This window comes from Artibeus jamaicensis, unplaced genomic scaffold (genome assembly GCF_021234435.1).
Source record: "Artibeus jamaicensis isolate MK-2021 breed Jamaican fruit bat unplaced genomic scaffold, CSHL_Jam_final scaffold_369, whole genome shotgun sequence".
NCBI classification, from domain to species: domain Eukaryota; kingdom Metazoa; phylum Chordata; class Mammalia; order Chiroptera; family Phyllostomidae; genus Artibeus; species Artibeus jamaicensis.
Genome location: NW_026522042.1, coordinates 33,017,385 through 33,027,918, shown reverse-complemented (window position 1 = coordinate 33,027,918; position 10,534 = coordinate 33,017,385). Strand labels below are relative to the sequence as shown.

Sequence of the window (10,534 nt, the reverse complement as noted above, 5' to 3'; positions counted from 1 at the left end):
TGGCTAGGATGAAGTTTAATAAATCAAATTTTGTCTCTTTCTCACTTATGTACTGCTAAGAACTGTCTGCTTACTCTAGAATTTTGAGAAAAAGTCTTATTTCTCTTTAGCTCTTTCATTATAAGAAGAAGGAAGAAGAAAAGCTTAGTCTCAGGCTAGTTTGCAGAAAAAGTATTGTCCATTCTCTTCCATTTAACTCTTTAAACATTTCTTGTGCTATGCTTCTTCTAGTAAACCACTTTCTTCATAATTCTAAATAAATATCTTTAAATGGTTGTGATTCTATTTTAACACAAGTTTATATAATCTTGGCTTCAGGTCTGTATCATCCAGTTGTTTGTATGTGAATATTCTATGAGGATTTAAGTTTAGGGATATCTTTTAGAAATGTACTCCACAGGGACAGTGGATATTAAGTCACTACCAATGTAAATTTACCCATATTGTGATCTTGAGAAGAAATTACCAAGAATGGGTCTAGAATTAAAAAAAACATTGGTCTAGGTTGTTAATTATCACTAATTATTTATAGAACTTCAAGGTCAAAGGAAAGCATCCCTGGAGAGTTGCTCTCTGTCTCTTCCTCAATAGCTTTTTGGGGATCCTTTAAAAGCTGCTGGTTATAAACTAGTTTGTGAGAACCTCTCCTGCCTAACTTTTCTCCATTTTTTGCTTCTCTTTATCTTCTGTTCTCTTTCTTGACGTTCCTTTATGTGGTTCTCATAAAAGCACAAAATGATGAGCAGGTTCACAAGCATGATGAAGGATGAAGAGCTCAAGTCCAGAAGGCAGGAGAGCAGGAGAATTAAGCCATGCTTCTGTTATTGCAGTATAACACCAGGTTCTGCATGGAAAGTACATGTAAAACCTTCTCTAACGTGGTATTATCACCCTGTCTGTGTGGTGAAAGGTCCAACTCCCCAGAAGACACACTAATTTTAATATTATGCTTTGTCATTGTATTGCTCAATTGTGTTGTCTCTTGCTTTACAATGTCTAAATAAAAAGTTTAGGAAACATTTCTTGTTTCATCATATAGACTAGCATATGGCTACATAGGCTATGAACTTCACCCGGAAGATGGCAGACATTGTAGACATGCATCATGTGACTCAGCATCACCATGAGCCAGCCCAAGCCCTGGCACTAGCCATAGGCCTGATGGGCCCTGAGCCATGCCAGCATGGGGCTCCCCTTTCACCTCTCTACACCACACTCAGATTTAAGAGGGTGCCAACCATCTCAGTCATCAAGATAATTGACATTTTAGTGCAATATCTTTAAAAAGTTAAAATTATCACAAAAACATTCATGATGAATAAAATATTTCAATCATAAATAAAGTCAAGATCAGCCAAAGTACATTGTACCCTAAAGAGCAGTAAAAATTATACAAACTGATTGGAAATGCTAGGTAATTTCACCAAAGTCAAGAGTAAGGGGTAGAATACGTCGCAAGTCAGACCTTCTGGTGGGGTTGACTTCCCCCTTTAGAGAAGGTGACAAGGAACACAAGCTGTTGGAATCATGGTTAAATTAGTGGGTTTTCCCATGAGCTCCACCTCCCAGCAGTTAAATGGGGTAATCATCAGTCACTGGTGAAAGATTTACACTCACTTTAATGAAGGACAGCAGCTAGAACACAAGCTCGCAAAACACTCCTATGTGCAGAGGAGCTAACATAGCTGTGTGTCTACTTCCTTTGATCTGTTGGCAAGTGTCCTTTCTCCTGACAGTGTCCATCATAGGGAGATGAGGCAGCAAATCTTGGGAGCCCTAATCCTCCAGGTCTCAGGTTCCTGTCACTGTTTCATCTGTTTCTGTACCAGTTCTTCATGACTTATAATTCATTGACTTTCCTAAATGCATTGCCTTTATGAACTCTTGTCCTCCTAACTAAATCTATATCCCTCCAAGCAGAAGACACTCCTCTTTTGATCAAAGTTTTCCCATCCAGTACCACTCATCTTACATACACATTTATTAAAAATAATGCAACATTAACTTGCTAGTTTAATGAATACAATAATTTAAAAAATCTACTTATGAAAAGGGGTCTACATAATATTTATTTATAATAGGAAATAAAATATTAATTTGTCCTACAAGATGACTCCATTATAACACTAGCAATCATTATGTGACTTGATTAGTCAGGAGACTAATTTACAAACTTCAAGCAGAATAGCTGCATATAATAAAATCCACAGAAAACCTAACTAACTTATTCCCATTGCTTCTGATTCTGAATTTAGGTAACAAAAGAATGCCTGTGATGGTCACAATGTAGCCTTGGAAGATCATTTATCCTCTGGTGTGGTGAGAAGATGAACTAAGTTAAACTAGGAGATATGTGTTGTGTGTCTACCATGGCAGTTAAGGCTGAGAAGGCTGTCCAAGGAAGAAGAATTTGTGTGTTTGTTACTAAGATTTAATACTTTAGATACCTGGGTTCTTATATACGTCGGGCAAAATAAATCCTCCTTAAAATGCTCACATGTTTGCCTAAAGCATTTCCAGACTCTTCCCGGAACTCGGAACATTTTGCATAGTCTTTGTGGGCCTTTGGCAGCTTCATAGTTCAGAGCTGGGAATTCCTTTCTCCCTACCTCCAGGGGCTGTTGGGGCTGCTATATGCAGGGGCCTCCTCTGCAAAGAGCCCCACACTCTGAACCAGGATTTTCCTCCACAAGAAACAGCTGTGACCCACAGGATCTGCCCTGCCACTCCAGGGAGCCTGCTCTTGACGTACAAAGTTGGGGCCTAGCCTACTAAGTCATTCCCTCCAGCTATTTCAGGTCAGTAGTAAGAGCATTAAGCAAATTACAACCCAGGGGAAAGCTGCAAAGAGAAAGATGCAGTGTCAATCCTCCCTCCGACTTAAGTTTAACAAGAAAAAGAAAAAAAGACAGTCCAATCAGCCTTGTCTACAGAAACCTTTTATTTTAAGTCCCTGAGCCTGGTAACTGAACTTGCACAAGAATGTGGCATTGAGCAGAAAACGACCCATTGGCCTCAAGTCCAGCTCAGCCCTCCATGCTCTGTGGGTCCTCTGACTGTAGAATCTGTACAAATGACAATGACAGCTACTCATGGGTCACCCTTTGGGATGTTACCTCATTGAATCTTCCCAGCAATGCCATGATGGGGTGGATCTCTGCTGTCTTCATTCTGCATCAGGCACCAAAGCTCTGCCTACTGTGGTATGGAGCCAGAGAACTGTGCTCACACACGGGGCCTTACCTCCCATAGCCCAGAAGGCACAGGAGAGCCCTGATGAGTGCTCAGTTCCTGATCAGGTTTCTCTGCTCCCTCACAGGTAAGCACCCCAAACCCAGGTCACCTCCTCACTGGCTGTGAGTCTGCACATCTCATTTTAAGGGCCCTAACCAGCCAGCCATTCTCCCCATAGTCCTATTCACCGGAGCCTGTTAAGACAGTGTTTGTTCTTTGCGAATTTTGCATTAATGTGTGAGCTCGGCTGGACCATCCTCAGTGCTTCCCTGTCAGGGATCCAGCTGCTGTGTGGCTGGTCTTATGCATTAGGTCAGTTCCCTGGGGCTGCCATAACAAATGACTACAAACCAGGCTGCTTAGAATAATAGACATCTATTCTCTCTTAGTCTGGAGGCCAAAAATCCAACATCAAAGTGTGGAGGGGCTGCACTCCCTCTGAAGGCCCTGGAGGAAGGTTCTCTCTGCCCCTTCGGGATTCTGGTGGGTGCCACGTTCCTTGACTTGCGGCCTCGCCACACTAATCTCTGCCTCTGTCTGTCTTCACGTGCCTATCATCCTCCTCTGTGTGTCCATGCCTTCACATGACCTTCTTACAAGGACACCAGTCATTGGGTCTGGGTCTCACCTTTTCTACTATGAGCTCATTCTAACTAATTACATCTGCAGAGAACCTATTTCCAAATAAGGTCACATTTAGAAGTTTCAAGTAGACATGGATTTGGGTGCACACTGTTCACTTCACACATCACCTTGGACATGAGAATTAAATGTGCAGTACACTTTTAAACCAGGCTGTGGCAATCAAGAAAATGAATTGCATCTTTACAAGTAGAAAATGTGAGACAATAACATTTACAGGGATTGGCCATTGAAGTAAGCTTTTAAATATTTACATAGGTTTTCTTTCCTTTACTCTTTTATTTTTATTTTTTGCAAGTCCATGTTTCTACAATCGCAGTATTTTTATGTGCAAGTATTTGTTGTATATGCAACCCTTCTTTTTTACTTGAAAACAAGAGAAAAACATTTATTTGTGGTAAACAGAGAGAAAAAGGAAGAAGAGGTCAGTGTCAGGGGACAAAGGGTTAAAGAACTTTGTTTTTCTAGTCCATAAGTTTTCATCAAAAATCCATTTACTCTCCTTAGAATTGTGAAAGCCCAAATAGAATTTTATTACTTTGAAAAAGCAAAGTGGGCTTCCTGGACACCTCCATTCTCCCACTCTGATGCAAACAAAGCATAATGAAATCAGATGGAGAAAGGTCATTGGTCCCACCTGCCTCCTGCTGCCCAAGACCTCTCCCTGACTCTGCTTGCCAGGGCTGAAGGCCCTTCCCAAGGACTTGCATAATTCTTGTGATGTGAATCCCTCCTCCAGAGAAATTCTTAGTGCTTACCCACCCTGTATACACAACAAGGAACACATGTGGCACAGGTGTTAGGAAAACATCCATGGCCCGGAAACAGGGGCTGGAGCAAGGGTGGGGGAGGTCTGGTTAGGAGGCATGGGAGGAGTCTGCTAAATCAGCTCCTGACCCAGGATCAACCCTCCCAACCAGGGGAGAACCAGATAGTGAGGCCTGAAATTTTGGTGATTTGGGGACCACTCCTCGAGAAAAAAAATACAAGGATGTGTTACTTTTGGACATTTTATTAAAAATGTGAACATGGGCACACACTGAGAGGATACCTTCTGGTGCCTAGAGAAGGACCCGCACTGGAGAGGGGCTCATTTAGTGTTGCAGTTCTGGCTTTGAGTGTTAACAGTCCCTCCTGATCCAGACATGCCATTGCAGTGGCCTCCTTGGAACTCCGGGGAGCTGTTATGTCCCTTCAACTAACCACAGGAGTAGTCAGCTCATCCCCATTCTGGTGAGCTATTCAGACAGATTCAGGCCCCAAGCTCTTGGAATTGAAAATTCTGGTTGAGATGCCCTGAAGTAGTGCATGAGGCTGTGTCTCTTTAATCTCCTGCCTCTTAGGAAAAAAAAAACAAAAACAGATGACATTAGCAGCCCAAACTATCAAAAATAAAAGAAATATGTTGACAGGAAATTCTCTACAGAAGGAAAGTTAAAGCAAAGCAGGTTGAGCAAATACTGCACCTAAGCTTGTGGATAGATAAGGGGAAGGTGGTATCTGAAGCCACAGGACATGAGGACTGGCTGGGAGCATGGGGAGAGAGACAAGGAGAGGGACTGTCTTAAGCCCAGGACTTGGGGACCAGATCCTAAAGCTGTTTTATTTTTTCTTAAGTTTTTAAAAATATTTTATTTATTTATTTTTTGAGAGAGGGGAAGGGAAGAAGAAAGAGTGGGAGAGAAATATCAATGTATGGTTGCCTCTTATGTGTCCCCTGCTGGGAACTGGCCTGCAACCCAGGCATGTGCCCTGACTGGGAATTGAACCACGATACTCTGGTTCACAGGCCTGCACTCAATCCACTGAGCTACGCCAGCCAGGGCGTAAAGCTGTTTTAAAAGATACCAACTCACTAATCCGATCATCTGTCTCATCAACTCTACTTTTAATACCTTCTACTGTGTTCTTCAATTCAGAAATTGTATTCTTCATTTCCTCTTTGCAATACCTATTAAAGTACCAATGGCATATTTCACAGACGTTGAACAAACAATTCAAAAATTTATATGAAACCATAAATGAGCCCGAATGGCAGCTGCTATTTTGAGAAAGAAGAATAAAGTAGGAGGAATCACAATACCTGATGTCAAATTGTATTACAAGGCCACTGTAATCAAAACAGCATGGTACTAGCATAAAAACAGGAACATAGACCAATAAAACAGAACAGAAAGCCCAGAAATAAACCCAACTCTCTACAGTCAATTAATGTTCGACAAAGGGGACAGTAACATAAAATGGACTAAAAATAGCCTCCTCAACGAATGGTGTTGGGAGAACTGGACAGCTACGTGCAAAAGAATGAAACTTGAGCACCAACTTACACCATACATCAAAATAAATTCAAGCTGGATAAAAGACTTAAATATACTCCATGAAACCATTAAAATCCTAGAGGAGAACATTGGCAAGAAAATCTCAGATATTTCACGCAGCAACTTTTTTACTGATATGTTCCCTAGAGCAAGGGATATAAAGAAAAGAATAAACAAATGTGATCTCATCAAAATAAAAAGCTTCTGCGTGGCTAATGAAAATAGTATTAAAATAAAAAGACAACCAACTGTATGGGAAAACATAATTGCCAATGATACCTCAGACAAGGGTTTAATCTCCAAAATATACAAAGAACTTACATGACTCCGCTCTAAGAAGACAAATAACCCAATTAAAAAATGGGAAAAGGACTTGAACAGACATTTCTCCAAGGAGGACATACAGAAGATCCAGAGACATGTGAAAAGATGCTCAATACCGCTAGCTATCAGAGAGATGCAAATTAAAACCACAATGAGATGCCACCTTACACCAGTCAGAATGGCCACCATAAACAAAGCAAAAAACAACAAATGTTGGAGAGGTTGTGGGGAAAAGGGTACCCTAGTTCACTGTTGGTAGGAATGCAGACTGGTACAACCATTATGGAAAACAGTATGGAATTTTCTCAGAAAAATAAAAATCGACCTGCCTTATGACCCAGCAATTCCATTGCTGGAACTATATCCTAAGAACCCTAAAACACCAATCCAAAAGAACCTATGCACCCCAATGTTCATAGCAGCACAATTTACAGTAGCCAAGAGCTGGAAGCAACCTAGGTGTCCATTAGTAAATGAATGGATCAAAAAATTATGGTACATATACACAATGGAATTCTATGCAGCATAAAGAAAGAAGGAGCTCCTACCCTTTGCAACAGCTTGGATGGAACTGGAAAGCATTATGCTGAGTGAAATAAGCCAGGCGGTGAAAGACAAATACCATATGATCTCACCTTTAACAGGAAGCTAAACAATAAAATAAACAAGCAAGCAAAATAAAAACAATGACACTAAAATCGAGAACAGGGGGAAAGCGACTGGAGGGAGAGGGGAGGGGAGGGAATTTCAGGGGAAAAAGGGGAAGGATTTACAGGAACTAGTATAAAGGACACATGGACAACAACTAAGGGGGGTGGAAATGAGAGGGAGGTGGGAGGCACGAGGGGGAGTGGGCTGTGATGGGAGTAAAAGACAGAATATTATAGTTGAAAAATAATTTAAAAAAAGAAAAAATAAAAGATACCAGAGGTCACCAGAGGAGAGGTGAAGAATGTAGGGTTCTAGCTGTCCTTACTGGTCACATCCCAGTACAGACAACAGGGGAGAACTATGAAGTCCATGTTACCCAGTAATACCAAGGCTCCATGAACATTTTGCAGCCATGAGACTTGACCACTTGGCCCACCAATACCCTGATAGGGGAAGCAAATTTAATTACACAGGACACAATGCATAGTTGTTCCTCCAGACTTTGCCCTTCAAGACAGAAATTGATCTCAAATATCCTCATTTCCCTCATTGCCTCTATGGGTCCTCTGTCCGCTCATTTATGTCTTTAGTCCCAGTCTATAGCTTAGATCCCCCTTACAAGAGAGAATGTTAAAATCTGTAACCTATTGAATAAATTTTTAGAGTAATTTTACATTTTCCTGACTCAAGATTCAAGGGAACTAAAACACCAGTTCATCTGATCCGTGGCCTGCCTACCGTCTCCTCTTCCTTCCCCATCCCTGATGCCTCCCTCCTTCCCTTCCTTCCTGCCTCCCCAACTACCTTCTTCCTTCGTTCTTTCCATTTTGCCACTCTTCTTTAATGAACATTTACCGAGTACCCATTTGGGACGGGGCTTTGTTCTAATAACTGAATTGCTGTCATAATGACCACATGTATGCTCTCATTTATGTGGTGTTCTATGTGAAGTGAGTTCTATTGTACCTTGACCAAATGCCCCCAATATATTCACTTGTAGGATGGCAGATAGACAATGCATCCTAATGAGATACCATATTGAAATGAACCTTTTGGTGTAGACGGTCCCTTTTAATAGATGCTCTACATGCTTCCTATGCTAGTGCATATGACTGCAGGAGCATGACACTCGAAAAACACTGTGAGGACCCTGGGGTACCCTTTCCCAAATGCCATGATCCTTCAGTGAGAGCCTTAATTTTGTGTATCAGCCTGAGTAGTGTTTGTGTCTAATGATGGATCCATGGTTAAAGGTGTGGCACATATGTATGAAAGAATAATACTCAGCTATAAAAATGAAATATTTCCATTTGGGACAAAATGGGGGAAGCTTCAGGGTATTATGCTAAGTGAAATAAGTCAGATGGAAAAGGATAAAACTATATGATTTCACTCGCCTTGGGAATAGAAAGCAAAAAGTAACAAATCAACAAACCAAAACAAAAAACAAATTCATACATACAAACAATACGATGTTGAGTACGAGAGGGGAAAGTGGTGAGAAAAAAACAAAGTGGACAAAATGGGCCAAATATATGGTAATGGATGCAAATTAGACTTTTGGTGCTGAGGATAGAATAGAGTAGACAGATACTAAGTTATGGTATTGTACACCTGAAATTTATGTAATATTATTCACTTCAAATAAAAATAAAACTTGCTTGGGCCATGGGGCTCTTAGATATTCAGTTAACCATTATTCTGAGTGTATGTGAGGGTGATTCTGAATGAGATTAACATTTTATTTATTATTTATTTATTTGTTTGTTTGTTTATTTATTTATTTATTTATAGAGAGCGGGGAAGAAAAGGAGAAAGAGAGAGAGAGAGAAACATCAATATGTGGTTGCTCCTCATGTGTCCCCAACTTGGACACTGGCTAGCAACCCAGGCATGTGCCCTGACTGGGAATTGAACTGGTGACCCTTTGGCTCACAGGTGGGCACTCCATCCACTGAGCAACACCAGCCAGGGCAGGCTGAGATTAACATTTTAATCAGAAGACTGAACCAGCCTACACATTGCCTTCTCCAATGTGGGCAGGCCTCATCCAATCAGCAGGAGGCCTGCGCAGAACAAAAAGCAGAATAAGGGGGGCTTTCTGTCTCTGCCTGACTGACCTGATTATGGGACATCGGTCTTCTCCTGTCTTCAGACTTAGACTGAGACTGGAACTTGCTCCATCAGCTCTCCTGCTTCTCTGGTCTTCAGACATGGGTGGAAAGTGTCTGCTAGCTCTCTTTGGCCTCAGTTTGCCAATTGCGGATCTTGGGTTTCTTAGCCTCCATAATCACATGAGCCAACTCCTTATATAGTAAGTCTATATATAATCTCCTATTGTCTCCCTGGTGAACCCTGAACAGTCATCACCATTTTTCGTCTTGGCACAGTGAACTCTTTTACTTTTTATTTTTTTATAATTTAAGTTATTTAACAAATAATTTTCAAGCATAAGAATTTTAGTATACCAAACCCAGATTTTAATTACACGTTATGTTGGCTGGAAGGTCTATGTGTGTGAAATGGGTAAAGTCCCCTGAATACAATACATGTTTATAAACCTGCTTACATCCACCTGGAACAAGAGTTCTCTGTAAAAACTAATTCTAGATTCTAATCATTTCTCTGACAGTCTCTAACTTTTCATTACTTTAAGTTCTTTTGTGTGTGAGTGCATAAACCATCAAAGCACAACACAAAGAGTTTTTTGAAAATTCTGCCCCTTCATTCAGAAGTGATTGTGGGCTGCCTGCTCCCTGGCCATGGAGAGGGCAAGAAGAGCAATTGTTGAAAGCATTTCCCCATGTTTGGAGGGCCCACCCCTGTCTCTTCTAAACCCGGGAGCTTTCTCACACATCACAAACAAAAGAAAAAAAGGAGAGAGAGGAAACTTTGACACTTTATACTTCTCTTGAAGATAAAGAGCAACCCTCTTTTTTGCTCATAATTTTAAATACTATTTCTTTTTCTAATCATTCATTAAAATTTATTAATTTAATGATGTTTTATTTTTTAATGATTTTCTTCTAATTATGTGTATGCATACCTACATTTTGTGCACTGAAAAACCATATTAAATAAATTTTGGTGCACAAGCATTATCACAAAAGTTAAAAGGAGACTGTCATGTGGCCATTTATTGAAACAGGATACTACAGGTAAGTGTTTAAAAAATGTGTACTGAACTAGAGTTTACATTTTTTATTGTGGTTCAAGTACAGTTGTCTTCATTTTTCTGCCACCACTTTCCCCTGCCCCACCCACCCCCACCTCCCACCCTCAGTCCTTCCCCCCTTTGGCTTTTTCCGTGGGTCCTTTATACATATTCTTCACCAACCCTTCCTTTCTTTTCCCCATTGCCTCCC

At 40.8% G+C, this 10,534-nt stretch overlaps 1 non-coding gene across 1 annotated transcript; it reads left to right on the top strand.

Moving 5' to 3' along the window:
* The first annotated feature begins 9,889 nt into the window (after positions 1 to 9,889).
* LOC119043416 (small nucleolar RNA SNORA71) lies at positions 9,890 to 10,023 on the top strand. The gene has a single exon (XR_005081399.2). It is a non-coding gene; the product is annotated as a small nucleolar RNA SNORA71 (small nucleolar RNA).
* Positions 10,024 to 10,534: the final 511 nt, after the last annotated feature.